We start from the raw sequence: 15,936 nt of genomic DNA on the forward strand, positions 1-15,936 counted from the left end.
GTATAAACGGAAGTTAATAAAGCGGAAATAGGAATCATGGGAAAACAGAGCCCAACTATTTTATTTTTATTTTATTTTTGTGACAAGTTGCAAACGAGGCTTGGTTGGCAAGCGCTTGTTTATATGTTGTTTTGTTTTCTGAGGCTCTTATTTAGAATTCAACCGTATTAAAAAAAAATAAAAACAAAGCACAGAAATATCAAAAAAAAATATCTTTATGATGTACGTACCCGTGACGGAACGAAGATGTCATATTCCAAAAATTCACATAAATTAATCTAGTTTATTTATAAGAGCATAAAATTTTAAAAGTATGCAAAAGAACATGAACAAATAAGTCCACAATAATTCACATCTGCGAGATCAGCCTTGTAATGTTTCTATTTACTTGCGGGCAAAGTTAGACATAAGGTCGGTTTTTAATGTGGGGAAAATCCAGCTCCGAAAAAATGAGGCACTTAAAATTGCTTCAGTCATGAAGGATTTCTACTCGACTGACCGAGGACAGAAAAGTGAATTGTAGCATCAGAACAGATACTACACTGTGAGGTTTTTTATCATTTATTTTTTCTTAAATGTAAAAATTACAAATAGTAGTCAAAAAATAAACAATTAGGCACAAGGCCAACTTAAAAAATGGGGAGGGGGGTCGGTAGTCATCCTTGTCACCGTACCTTTTTACTTGCTAAAATTCACGCTCGCAACAATCACTACAGGGGCTGTCCTACTTACTGTTCCTAAATCAAATCGATTTTATATATATATATATATATATATATATATATATATATATATATATATATATATATATATATATATATATATAAAACAGAAAAAATTGATCGTTTAGAAACTAATCTGAGTGCCCAGAGCGTTGCCCGGGTGTTTGGAGGTTTATGTTGAGCAAAAATAAAAAGAAGTGGTAGTAGCCAAGCAGGCTCGAACCCATACTGCGAAGGAAGAAAAGAACGTGAAAAACAAAAAAAAAAAACATGACGTTTTTGCTGTTGCGTCCATCGCAAAACCGGAAGTGTCGAAGGTTTAAATTAAGGCTAGTCAATCGAAAAGAGAGGATGCCTTTCGAAAATATCTGCGAAAAAAGCGACCCCTTCTTGTAGAAAAGTGCCCAGTTGAAGCTGAAGGAATAAATATTTTTAGCCAATTCTTTTATATTTGTCGTCTGAAGGGTCGAGCTTCAAAACGATACTGATCTCGTGGAAATCCGTCGTCTTCGTCAAAAGTTTTAGGCAGATGTACATACATACATACATACATACATACATACATTTAAACGAACAACAGGAGTAGAAAAAGATTTCATTGGTTAGGGGTGGGGAAAAATCAATCTAAAAAGAGAAAAGTTCTTAGTAGGGCCCTCCCAACCCTAGGGCCCTCCCAACCCTCACTAGAAGACAGACCGACCACTATTTTCCAGCTTGATGAAAGCCAAAATTTAGCAGGTCGATCCCTAAGGGGTTTGAGAAATTAAGTTTGGGACACAAAAAAAAAAATGGGGTAGTTGGGGGTGGGTACACTCAAAGTTTGGGGGTAAAAAAGCTTGGGATGAAAAAAGAATGGGGGCAGGCAACTTGGAGTTCTCTATCAGAAGAGGAGAGGGGGACCATTCACTCAGCTAGCTAAAAGAAACAAGGCTTACCTTACTGGGACTGGGGTCTGGCAAGATTAGGAGCCACATGCACCATGCCTAGGCGAGCAACACATACTCTAACTTGCTGCCTTAATCCATTATCTTTCGAAAGCCGTAGGATGTAATCTCTTCTTATCAGTCCTGATCTTGACCTTCAATTGGTGTTTGAAGAATGCAACCAGAGCTTCTTTCTTAGAACCGCACGCCTGTGGAACTCTCTTCCATTTGCCTGCTTCCCAGCTGACTACAACTTGGTTGTCTTCAAGTCAAACATAAACAAATTCTTGATAAACCGCCTCCATAAGTTATCCAAGTTATCAAATACCCATTACTAACGATTACTATATTATCTCATTGACTACTGTACACGCCATAATCCTTATCCTCGAGTGGCTTCCGGGCCTTGATCAGTGGTGACTCCTATGTAAAAAAAAAAAAAAGATCCTGATCTGCCCAAGATTCAATTGCACGCTTCTCATTCAGTCTTGGCATCCACGCAACCATTCTGGCTACGATCAGGAGCATGAGAATCACTATTTGTTTCTCCCCATTCCATAGTGGCCTGGCATTGTGCACGACAACGACACATTCAGCAGGCGAGGATGCTCGGGATCGATGCGAGGCATCACCTCATTGACGTGTCCAATACCAACAGAGATCACTGCAATCGAAGAAACCATGCTCCAGTGTTTCTTCTGCTTAGGTTCCGCACTCGGGCAAACTCACTAGTTTGGCACTGCGTTGTATGATGTTCAGGGGCAACGCATTTCGGGACAGGAAAAATTCCGAGATATTCATTATTCCTGTGCCTGGTACCCAGCTCTACCGGGAGTGGAACTCCTCTTCCAACACTGTTCCAAAGACCAAGAAATCAATATTTGCCATCTATATGTATAAAAGTGAAAATGTATGTATGTATGTGTGTATGTACGCTTTTCCTCGATGTCCACAAAAGGCTTCTGTCAGAGAAGCGCTCGCTTGGTTCACAACTTCTTAAAACTTTTTATATCATCTATAAATTGTAATATCTCACACTAAACCACGGAGCTCGCCTGTCTATTTAATTTTATTGACTTTCAAACGTTAATTATTCCACATTTCCCGCATCGGCATGAGAAAATGGGCCACGTTGCCAGATTCTGCCCTCAAAAGAAGACTGCGGCCGAGACGACCAAAAAGATCGAAGTTGTAGCTGCAGGGAACGAAGAACCCGCTAAAGAAGACCAAGCAGGGACGAGCAAATGGAGTACGGTCGCAGCGAAGAAAAACAAGAAGGCCGAGCCGGCTCCACAAACCGTAGTACGATCAATGGCAACAATACCAAAAGGAAGCAGAGGGGCAGCTCCTCGGGCTCCGAGAGTGAGGAAGATCAGCACCAGGAAAAAAGAGAAAGAAAAGAGGAGCAGAAAGACCAGCGCCCTGAGCTTCCTGATAAAACCACCCCCCAGAAAGAAGTTCAGCCCACCCCTCCCCTGTTCACTACCCAGGATTCCGAGATGGAGCAATCGGGTGCTCCAGAAAATCCTGAAAATCCAAGCAAAGAAGTACCCAAAGAAACCCCCAAAAATGAAGAACAGACAAAGTCGGCGGCCCCGAGGGAGGAAAGGACCAGGAAACTCCCTTTCTGGCCCGGGAAAAATATCTGCTCCGCCGACTTAAGCCATACGGTCAGTGCCCTCAACGGACGACAAAGAAAATTCCTAAAAGAACTAGAAGCTCTCAAGATGGTGGATGGGAAGGAGGTCACTGACCCTATGAATTTCAGGGAGGCTCCATCTCACATTACCTTCGTCCGGGTGAACAGGGGAGGCAGAGCTAAGGCTCTGTGGAAAATGATTGAGGAAGGAAAAAAGGCCTTCACAGAGATCAAAATAGTAGACGGGGAGCACCCATCACTCGGCAAGATAGCCAGGCAATGTGAAGGGAGGGTCCCACTTTACGTTCACCCTTCCTTTTATAGGGCACTAAAAATGACGTTCCCCCTGGACGTGGGGGGCCTGGCTCGAGACGGACGGCTTACGTCCGACCTGCTCACGGGCAGTCTCGGTCAGGCCTTCGACGTCCTGACCCCCGAGGATTTTAGACCCCTAGTAGACGAATACTACTAAGTAGTGAAACATGGAAACGAGCTTAAATCTAGCTAGTTTAAATGCGAGGGGCATGAGATCCCAAAGCAAGGCTGCTCGCGTGCTGAGGGATCTCGTGGCCCTTGAGGTAGATGTAGCCACCATACAGCAGACCCACTTTGTTGGGGCCGGGGACTGCGATGTGCTGGTGAACGATTTTGATGTTTACTCAGCATATGGCAGCCTCCGGAGCCGGGGGGTTTCTGTACTAGTGAGTCGCACTCTGTCTGCGACGGTTACACTTGTCCACGCGGACGTTCATGGGAGGCTGGTCGTGGTCGATGTTGCCGTTAAAAGCAGCGCGTTTCGGATCGTGGCAGTTTATGCGCCTAACTTCCCCAGCGAGAGGGTTTCCTTTTTTCGGCGGGTGAAGGTGTTTCTCTCTTCGGGTCCGGAGCGGGTAGTTTTAATGGGGGACTGGAATGCCATCCTGGACCCCAGCATAGATAAGTTTGGGGGGGTTAGAGGGTCGGGGGGGTGTGAAAGCAGCCTGTCTGACCTGATGGCCTCGTGCGATCTGGTCGATAGGTTCCATCTGGATCACCCCAGGAGGAAGATGTGGACGTGGCAATCTAACTCGGCCGCCTGTGCAAGTTCATACTTGGACAGGATGTTAATTAGAAGGGGCGATATAGATTTCCTATCTTGTCCCACGTTCCACTGGTTAGGTCATTCGGACCACAAACTCGTGTTGGCCCGTTTGAAATTAGGTAATAGGCCTAGGTTGGCTGGCTACTGGAAGATGAACGTCTCCTTATTGGAGTCGGTCGACTTCCGGGAGCAGCTGACGACACTAATTCAGAGGGAGTTAGTGGGGGCGGTTACCGGGAGTAGATGCTGGGTTAACCTTAAGGCTACCATTAGGCGCTTTTGTGTCCAATACAGCCAACACTTCGCGTTAACTAGGGCTCGGACCAAAAGGCACTTAGAGGATAGACTGACCCGGGCGGTGGCAGGGGGAGATTCCCTAGAACTAGCTCTAGTTAAGGGGGACCTTAATCGCTTGGCTAGCGAGCGATATGAAGGTCAGGTAGTTAGGGCTAGGTTAGAAAGAGTCTCCAACAAAGCCGTGAACGTTGACGCTGTTGAGCGTAGGGCCGCCCTAAGACGCGGCTCGGATGGGTACATTCGGGAGGTGAAAAACCTTGAAGGGCGCTCTCTCGTGTCGGCACGGGTGATCTGCAATGGGTTACGGCAACATTTGGAGGAGCACTTCACCAAACTACCCAGACTCCGCGGCCAGGAGTTTGGCAGCTATTTAGCTGGCTCGCCCCGCCTTACTGCGGCCCGAGCGGCTAGCTGCGAGGGGATGGTTACGGAGCGTGAGGTCATTACTGCGTTGAAGCAGGTTGGCCGCAACAAATCTCCGGGGCTCGATGGTTTGCCCTACGAACTGTTCTTGAGGCTGTCGCCCATGTTTGTGCCCCTTCTGACGGGCGTGTTTAACCACTGGTTTGCCCAGGACTCGATCCCGAGGCAGGTAACCAAAGGAGTGGTCACGCTTCTGAAGAAGGGGAACCAACGTGGAGGGGGGAATCTAGACGAATATAGACCCATTACTCTGCTTAACGCAGATTTCAAGATTTTGTCCCGCGTTCTTGCGAACCGACTGCAGGTTGTTATCGACGACTTGATCGAACCGGATCAGAACTACGCTGTGAAGGGTCGATCGATTCAGAACAATCTGCACTTGATTCGCATCTTAGAGGGGTTAGAAGATGACACGGAAGCCGCGCTGATCAATTTAGATCAGTCCAAGGCGTTCGACAGGGTGGACCATGGGTTCCTGAGGGCTGTTGTGGAAACCGCCGGCTTTGGTCCGGACTTCCGCAAGTGGATCTCCGCCCTGTATCGTGATCCCGCGGTGGTGGTGCAAGTAAACGGTAGGTTGTCGGAGTCCTTTGGGGTCTCCCGGTCGGTGCGGCAGGGTTGCCCGCTGTCGCCTCTGCTTTATGTCCTGGCGTTGGAGCCCTTCCTTCGCAAATTAAGGGACGAGGCGGCGAGACCAGTCCTACGTGGCATAGCTCTGCCTGGCGGCAAATTTGCCAGGGTGTTCGTGCACGCCGATGACGTCACCGTGTTCGTTGCGCGCCGTATCGATATCAAAGCGGTGATAGAGGCGATCGCTGAGTATGAAGTTGTCACAGGGGCCGTGATCAATCGTAGCAAGTCCGTTGGCCTGCGGTTGGGCGCCTGAACCGGGGTAAACTCGCTTCCAGGTGCGTTCGGCTGGACTGATGGCCCGGTAAAGATCCTCGGTGTGTGGTTCGGGCCGGACCTCCAGCTGGACAAGAATTGGTCGGAAGTACAGACTAAGGTCGAGTCGTCAGTAAGGACTTGGATTCGGAGGAGATTGTCCTTGAAGGGTCGCGCGGAGGCATGTGCTACGTACGTGTTTCCTCTGATCCTTTACCGTTTATCTGTTCTTCCCCTGCCTGCGGACTGCTGTAAGGCTTTAGAGCGCCTCCTGTTCAAACTTCTTTGGATGGGAGGAAAGCCGTATGTCCGTAGACAGGTCTGTATGCAGAAGCTTAGCGAGGGAGGCTTAGGGATGCCTGATCTGCAAAGTCACAAGCACGCAGAAAGATTGGCGTTCCTGAGTCGGACACTGATGGAGGAAACGCCCTGGGTACCAGTCGTGGAACAGGCTTTTCCACGGCTCATATACGACCCTGCCGCTGAAGGTCGCAGAAGACCGGCGGGGGAAAGGTGTTTCCTGACCGAATGCCGAGCCGCCCTTAGGGCATTGCCGGGGTCCAGTGACCTTGCACGGCCTAGGTGGAGGCTATATGAGGAATTAGTGGTGGGGACTGCAAAAGACCCGCTGGTGGAGCGGCTACATCTGTCGAGGGGGGAAGTTCTCTCGCTGTGGGGTTGGGCGCCTGCCAGTAGCCATATTAATAATTCAGAATTCTTAATTACGTGGAGGCTAGTCCGGGACGCGCTGCCAATCTTTGGCAAATTAGCCAGGGATGATCGGGATAGTGAATACTATTATCCCCCGTGTCCACGCTGCAATGATGAAGATGAGGAGGAGATGAGAGAACACGCGTTCTTTCTTTGCAGCGGGGTGCGGAGTCTCTGGGAGTATGTCGAAGGGGTAACAGCTCGCATCGACCCCGAGTGGTCGGTGCCACTTGATTTAGCATACGTGGTCGATAATGTGGACCCGCCGTTTAACAGGGAGAAACGGTTGGTGTTTCTAGCGATCCTAGCGGTGGCTAGGTTAGTGACGTGGGTTTCACGTCTGGACATTGTCCATGGGGAGCGATCTGTTTCTGATCACAATCTGGTTGTTCGTTTTAAGCATCAACTTAAAACGAAAATCAGATGTGATTGGAAAAGATTGCACCGCATGGACTTTGATAGGAGATGGGTGCACAACACTAGTTTGTGCATCCGACGAGGCGCTAGATTTCAGTTCGTGTTTCCACCCTAGTGGTATTGGTCCTAGGGTGCTGAGGTTTCCTTTTCTCGGAACCCAGCCCCAAAAGACAAGTAATATAAGGTTTACCTTATAAGTTGGGTAGGTTTTAGGCTAGGTAGGCGTGTAACCACCAAGAGTGGATAGCTTGTGCTTTTTGTAGGGCCCAGACTAGGGTAGATTGGCACTAGGAGAGCTTCCAAAGATGCCCAAAAGTCCACTTGTTTTATTTTGTCCCAGGCCTATTATTGCCCATCACGTATTTTATCTTGGAAGACGCCATCCATCCCTGTTGTCCCCAACCCTAATTTATTTTTCATACAATTCCCTAGGTCCTCCACTCCCCTCTAGGGAACGACCTGCTTGCTTTCACCTCTTTCCCCCCGGGGGAAGAGGACCGGAAGACAGTGGGCGTTTCACACGACAGACCAGCGAATAGGTAGGGAGGGTCCCCTTACTAACCCGCCCCCATAAGCATTTAGTTAATTTGTTTTCTTTTTCTTTCTTTTTGGGTGTATTCTAGTTTGCCCCCCTCCCCATCATCTCGCCCCTATTATATATTAGAATAAAAAAAAAAAAATATTCCTAAGTTTGTAAATATGTTTTTTCTTTGGTTTTAGTTGTAAATATGTTATATGTTTTCTTATTCTTTTTTCTTCATAGCGTGAATGTCGCCTGCCATCCCGTAAGCTGGGGAGCTGTTATTTTAAGTAGGTCCTGGTAAGAATGTTAGGCAGAATACTGCGTGATAGAAACTCTAGTGTAGGTTTTATAATAAAGTACTTGCTATCTGTCGCAAGTCTAGCTAAGGACTAGAAAGACCCCTATTTTTTCCCCACTTCCCCTTACTGGCCCTAGTGCCTAAGCTCTTTCGTACCCCAAATGAGGCCTTGGCAGTAGATAATGCCAAGGCCGGGGACGAAAGGCTAAATATCAACAGGCCCAGACGCCAGCTTCGGCGCCCCGGGCGACAAGATCAAAGTGTAGTATGTCACGGTCTTCGTGTCGGGCTTCAGAGACATTGAGGTCATGTCGGAGGCACTCACACAGTACAAAAGAATCACGGAGGCCAAGATAAACCGCAACAAGTCGGTAGGACTGCGGTTGGGCGCATGGAGTGGCAACGCAAACCTCCCTGCGCCCTTCAGCTGGACAGATGGCCCGGTCCGGATCCTCAGCGTGTGGTTCGGACCGGGTCTCCAGCTTGACAAGAATTGGTTGGAGGTACGGTCAAAGGTGGAGGCTGCAGTCAATTCGTGGCTTCCTAGGAAACTTTCCTTAAAGGGTAGAGCTGAGGCGTGCGCCACTTACGTCTTTCCTCTCATCCTTTACCGACTGGCCGTACTTCCCCTGCCTGCACAACACCTAAAAGCTCTTGTCGAACTCTTGTCCTCGCTCCTTTGGGACAGAGGAAGACACTGGGTGAGCAGACAGGTCTGTATTCAACGTCCGTGTGAGGGAGGCTTGGGAATGCCGGACTTGAAGTGTCATCGAGATGCTGAGAGGCTGGCCTTCCTGAGCCACTATATGCAGGATGACCAACCGTGGCACCCCGTGGTTACTGCCGCCTTCCCTGACCTCGTTCTCGACCCTTCCATCGAGAGCCGTCGCAGGCCGCGGGGAGAATCTGCCTACATGAAAGAGTGCCGAGCCGCGCTAAAACGACTACCAAGGTCCAGTGACCTTGTGACTGCTACCCGTAGGGAACTCCACAGGGATCTAGTGAAGGGGGCTGCTGACGACCCGCTATGCGCGCGTTTGGGGTGGCAGCAGAGTGAGATCCGCTCCGCGTGGAGCTGGGCGCCAGGTTCGAGTCATCTGAACAATTCGGAGTTCTCTCTGACCTGGCGATTGGCCCGAAATGCACTTCCACTCAACAACATACAATGCAGTTCCGGGTTTTTGGAGTCGCCTGATTGTCCCTGTTGTGGGACAACGGCCGTAGAAACTACGGATCACGCTTTCTTCGATTGCCGCAAACTCCGCCAGTACTGGTCGTATGTCAGCGGAGTGACGGCTCGCATCGATCCTGAGCATCCTTGCCCAATTACTGTATCCAATGTTGTGGACAACGTGAGGCCGCCGTGGGACTGGGAAAGACAAATGGTCTACGTTACGATCCTGGCCGTGGCGAGAATAGTGATTTGGACGTCGCGTCTGCAAGGTTGCCGGGGGGTGTTGTCTTTTTCTGATCAAGATTTGATCGCGTTCTTTAAACACCAACTACGGGTGAAGATCAGATGTGATAGAAGAAGGCTGCATCGCGCGGCATTTGACAGAAGATGGATACATGTGGCAAGTCTGTGTGTACGAAGAGGAGCCAAATTTGAATACGTGTTCCCCGCCTAGGTGTGGAACGCGCAGTTCTGTAAAGTAAAATTAAACAAGTAGTCTCTCAGCTAGCTGAGTGTGTGTTCCATCCCTCCCCGATTAGGAAGCCTCCAAGATCCCCATCCCCTCTTACCTGCAATTTTTGTTTTCACCCCTTCCTCTAAATTTTACCCATCTTGGAGAAAAAGAAATACAAACTAACCTCCATCCCTTACCCACGAAAAATTTTCTTTTCTCCATTCACCCCCATCTAGAGGGCATCCCCACCTAGAGACTGACCCGCAGAAGCGAGGTTCCTTTTACAAACCTAGTGGAACAGGCAGTCTATCAATTAGACGGGGTTGGGAGGGTCCTACTAATCACCTTTTGTTTTTTCTTCCCCCGCCCTCGACACAAATGAATTATTGTTACCATTTTATTGTTATCTTTTTTGTTTTTACACGTCAATAAAAATGTTTTAAAAATTGGGAGTTACTAGGACGTCCTCCAATATGAAAGGGTGAATGCGGTATTATGGTGAAAGAAGATACTAGCTGGGAGAAACTTCTGACTTTGTTTAGTTCTGGAGTGACAAGGATGACCAACGACCCCCAAAATCCCCCCTTTTGACTTGGCCATGTGCCTAAGTTTTTTGTTCATCGTTGATTTTTTTTCTGTATTTTTTAACATGAATAAAAGATTTAATATCTCAAAGTGTAGTATCTGTTCCGACAGATGCTGCAAAGCTATGACTAGCAAAGACCAGCTATGACTAGTAAAGACCATATGTGGGGGTGACCCCCACATATGGTCACCCCACATATCTGAACTTGAAGTAAAACAAAAAAATAAAATACTGCTACGTCATCTCATAACGCTCCAGCGATGACTTCATTTAGTGGCTATCTGCCAATCAAATCTCTTTTACTCGCTTTATAAGCCTTATTTTAACACTATAATCAGTTCCTCTTACCCTTGGCCTACACAGTTAAGTGGTTGGAGTTTGTTTCACCTCCGCGCCAAGGCTCCCGGGTTCAATCCAGCCTCACGACCAAAACTATTTTTTTCTTTTACATCTTTAGACATGCGGGCAACGTTTCTTTATTTTTTTACTTCGCTTAGTCTTTACTTTACTTCCCCCCCCCCCATACACACAGCAGGTTTTTTTTTTTTTCGCTGTTTTTTTGTTTTTTGGAGGGGTTTTGGTTTTTCCGATTTTTTTAACATCGTTTCAGGGTTATTACTTATCCCCCCATACACACACCTAAAAACACCCGGGCAACGCCGGGTACCCCCTCCCGCTAGTTATTGTTATTAGTATTATCTTGTTGTTTTTTTTTCAAATCAAATAAATCTAATAGCTGACCAAATCTTAAAAATAAAAATATGAACATTCTTTGATAAAAGGAAAGTGCAGAATAGGTTTTAAAAAAAAAAGTCGCCCTTGCCATGTTAAGAATGGTTTTCTGAATAGTACTATTATTTCGAAACTCATTCTTTACATGGGAGAGGGCGTTGTTAACTATTCTGTTCCAACACCATTTCTGTATTTTGCATATCAGTCGTCGACTATTTTCAATAGTTTATGAAAAAAAAATCAAATGACAACAAATCAGCTTTGTTTTAAAGGAAGAATAAATCTTTAGCTGTCTTTCGATTTTCAATAAATCGCGAGAAAAATATTTGAAAAAAAAAAATTGTTAGAATAATATATGCGTCCAATATACACCACCCCTAAGTGCATTTTGTACGTTTACAAAAATATATGGATTTATTTAGGAATTCGTTAAACAACTTACAGATTAAATGGATGTGTTATGATTCAAGTCTGGTGTATGGAACTTATTTATCTTCCAAACTGTCACTTTTTTTTTTTTACATGGAGGTCACAACTTATCAAGGCCCGGAAGCCACTCGGGGATAAGGGTTATTGCGTGTACAGTAATCAATGGGATAGTATCGTAGTAATCGTTAGTATTGGAGATTTGATAAAGTGTCTTACTTAAGGGAGCGATTCATCAGGAATTTGTTTATATTGGACTTGAAGACATCCAAGTTGTAGTCAGGCGGGAAACAGGCAGACGGAACAGAGTTCCACAGGCATGCACTTCTAAGAAAGAAGCTTTGTTCATGGAATCTACGTTTTGATTTAGGCACAGATAAAGAATGGGGAAAATTACTGACAGTAGTTTCAACTAGACGGGTGTTTTTCATGTAAGATTGACGAGGGGGGACCAGATATTGGAGCACTTTCCATGGAAATAACGATAAAACAAAGACGTGTGGAAGAGAGGTTGCAGGAAAGAGAAAAGGGCATCCTCCACTAAGCCACAAAGTCTATTTTGTACTCTGTCGAAGCAGGCATAATCGATTTTTTTCGCCTTCAGTGAATGGAAAAAAACTCGATATTTTATTTTAGGATTTGCCTAACATGGCTTCACACAAGTTGAGTAATGAGTTCAGAACATTCACAGCACTTAAGTATTCAAACAGTATAATATATATATATATATATATTTTTTTTTTATTCAATTTTCACCCCAAACAAGGCACAGTGCCATTTTGAAGCAGGGGGCTACTATCAGGGACTTAATTAGCGGGGTCATTATGAAGGGAGATGAGTAGAAAGATGTTTGTTAACATTACACTTGAACTTCTGCATATCAGTGCAGTTGGGAAAGCAGAATCCCGGAAGGGGTTTCCAAAGATCCGCAGTTCTGGGGAAGAAACTATTGGAGTAAAAGGCTTTCTTGCACCTAGGGATCTCTACTGTAAAGGGATGAGACTTAGTAGCTTGTCGGGTTTGTCGGGGGTAGTTACGTCGGGGAGGTACAAGTGTTTGCAGTTCGTCAGAGCATTCACCATTAAAGTATTTGTAGAACAGGCAGAGGGATGCAACATCTCGTCGATGGGACAGAGGCTGTAGCCTAGATGACAGTTCAGGACCTATCAAAACTAAACAACTTTATTTTGGAGATCACAATCGTTGCTTATTCTGTATCCTTATTTTTATTTTATCTCCCACTAGTTCCCACTCCCACTTTGAGATTGATTTGCATGTTTTCAGATTTTACAACCCCGAAAATAGTGAGCAGGCTACACATAGAATGGGTTTAGAGGGCTTTTCTAATTTTATTTGGTTCTTTCCTTTTGGTTGTTAGTAATTTGTCCAAAGCTGGCCTTCCGGTCAAGATCAAAGTGTAGTATATGTTCTGAGGCTAAACTTCAATTTCTTGTTCTCTATCAGCAGAGGAGAAAGCCTTCATGACTGAGACAATTTTTATTTTTGTTTCTTTTCTCCACGTAAAAAAAAAAAAAACGACCTTGGTGTCTAACTCTGTCGCATGCGGAGGCAAAGTAAATAGGAACTCCAGCTTACATGTCATTTTTTTAATATAAAATTAATGTTAATACAATATATTTGAAGTGGGATTAGACCCATAAAGTGAATGCGATATTCAGGTGATTAATTAATGTCGAGTTGTAAAAAATTGTAAAACACAATCTGACAAACAACTTTCGCCTCGTCGGGTTATTTTCAATTTATTGTCAATTTTTTGTTGCAAATCAAATAAACCAACATTTTATTTGGAATCAAATTTTATGAGAACATTAAGATATACGGAAATAGAAATCAAAATAAGACACTGTTTTTGTAAAAGTTAGGGGCAAATATTTAATTAAGAATTTACTTGACGCTTCTAATTTTTTGAGATGAGGATTGGTTATTCATATTATTTGGATTCATCGGACTACTGTTCTCATCTTGAGTGTGATTTTTACAACGTTTCAGTCGATGTAACCGCCAACCTTCTCCATGTGTATCTTGTCAAACTCGGAAATGTTTCTGTCGAACTTGAGAATTTGAACTAAATTTCGAGCGGAACCCTTTATTTACTTCACGGGGGTAGCATGCTCTTGTTCCATCAGCCATGACTGGATAGATGTCCTAAATAATTCGCAATTGTATTTTTCGGTCATCCACACTGAGGATTCAACCTTCAACCTTCAGGATAATATCACTTTTTACAGTGGGACAATGACGGCCAGTATGCGAGCCTACTAGACCTTTTTCTCACAACTTGCCCTGAACTTTGTTCAGTTTCTGTTCTGTCGCCTCTTGGATCTTCCGACCACTCTGTTGTATCAATTAAGATAAAAATGAAATGTAATAAGTCCCCAGATGTACCTCTCCATCATACAGTATATCGATACACTAAGGCTGACTGGGATAGCTTCCGTACATTTATATCTGATCTACCTCTGCATTCCATGTTTAAAAAGGATGTGTCCTCTATAGTATTAGACCTGACTGAATGGTTAATTGTAGGTATAGACAGTTTCATACCCTCGAAAAATTCCAGCAAAAACCTAACAGCCAGCCATGGTTCTCTCCAGAATGTGCTGCTGCCATTGCGCACAGAAATCACTTTTTCCACTGCTTCAAACGTAATAGATGTATGGAAACTAAAGCCGTTTTCAGGACTGCCAGCAACCATTGTAAGAAAGTAATAAGGAACGCAAGAGAGTTGTATGCTCAATCTGTTAAGCCCAAAGTAGCTGAGCAGCGGCTTGGTTCCCACCACTTTTGGCAAATAGCAAACAGAATTCTGAACAGAAGCGTGTGCTCCATCCAAACTATTATTAATGGACCTGAGGTAATCTGATCAGCATCAGACAAAGCCAAACTCTTTGTCAAGAACTTTGCAGCTAATTCTACCCTTTGCGACCAAGGCCGCCAACCCCCAATATTTCCTCCTGTATCAGAAAACACGCTATGTGATATACGTGTATCTGTACGTGATATTGCAAAGCTAATCAAAAACCTTGATTCCAGTAAAGCAACTGGCCCTGACGGTATTCCAATTATAGTACTCAAAAAACTTCAACCTGAACTAGCGCCCATACTTACAAAACTGTTTAAACGTTGTCTTAAGGAGAATAGTTTCCCATCTCCCTGGAAAATCTCATCAGTATGCCCTGTATTTAAGAATTCAGGTGATCGCTCATCCCCCTCTCAGTACAGGCCAATAAGTCTCCTGTGCGTCATGAGTAAGTTGCTAGAATCTGTGTTAAATACAGAAGTAATCAACCATCTCAACAAAAATAACCTTCTTAGTGACACACAATATGGTTTCCGTTCTGCTAGATCTACATCAGATGTGCTTACAGTTATATCGCATAGGATTAGCAAATCTCTCGACGGTGGCAATCTTTCTAGGGCAATTGCTCTTGACATATCTAAAGCCTTTTATAGGGTATGGCATAAAGGTTTACTTCATAAGATCGCTAGCTATGGTATAGCTGGAAAAGTCTTCTCAATTATTAAATCATTTCTTTCTGATAGGTTCATAAGAGTAGTAGTTGAGGGGCAAAAATCAGAAGCTCACAGTATTAATGCCGGTGTCCCTCAGGGGTCCATCCTGGGCCCAACTCTTTTCCTGATCTACATTAATGATCTTCCAAATCATATCCTTACATCATTTGTAGACATTTATGCTGACGACACTACCATTTATGGTAGCACATCTAAGACAGTAAACGACCAAGTTCTCTCCAATTCTCTCTCCTCTGATCTTGAGCACGTAGTACAATGGGGAAAGGAGTGGCTGGTTACTTTTAATGCATCTAAAACCAAGCTTCTCTCTTTACATCATCAACATACTAATCCACATTTGGCATCAATTGAAATGAATGGCTCTCGTCTTCAGGAGGCCTCAAGTTTTGACAAGCTTCTTGGCTTGACCATTACTCCTGATCTTAAATGGAACACGTACATCAAATCTGTTGCCAAGGCCGCTGGAAAAATGGTGGGATCTTTCTATTGATCCAGTAGATATCTCACTGCTGATGCTATTCTCTATTTATATAAGAGCCAGGTACGTCCAAGGATGGAATACTGTTGCCACATCTGGGCAGGAGCTGCTAGAAAAGACTTGTCCTGCCTTGATAGAGTTCAAAATAGACTTTGTAGCCTCGTAGGAGATGTCCTTTTCTCCTCCTTGCAACCTCTATCTCACAGAAGAGATGTTGCGAGTTTGTCTCTGATGTATCGTTATTTTCATGGAAAGTGTTCGACTGAGCTTCAATCTATGGTCCCCCCTCGCCAAACTTTCACAAGAAACACTCGTCTAGCTGTAAACACTATCAATAATTCCCCCCACTCTTTATCTGTGCCTAAACCTAAACGTAGATTCCATGAACAAAGCTTCTTTCTTAGAACTGCACGCCTGTGGAATTGTCTTCCGTTTTCCTGCTTTCCCGCTGACTACAATATGGTTGTCTTCAAGTCTAAAGTAAATAAGTTCTTGATGAGCCGTTCCATATAAGTTATCAAATTTACCAAATTTTCATTACTAATGATTACTATATTGTCCAATTTCTACTGTACACTCTTTAACCCTTATCCTTGAGTGGCCTCTGGGCCT

This window comes from Euprymna scolopes, chromosome 44 (genome assembly GCF_053919585.1).
Source record: "Euprymna scolopes isolate OS-2025 chromosome 44, ASM5391958v1, whole genome shotgun sequence".
Classification (NCBI taxonomy): Eukaryota; Metazoa; Mollusca; class Cephalopoda; order Sepiida; family Sepiolidae; genus Euprymna; species Euprymna scolopes.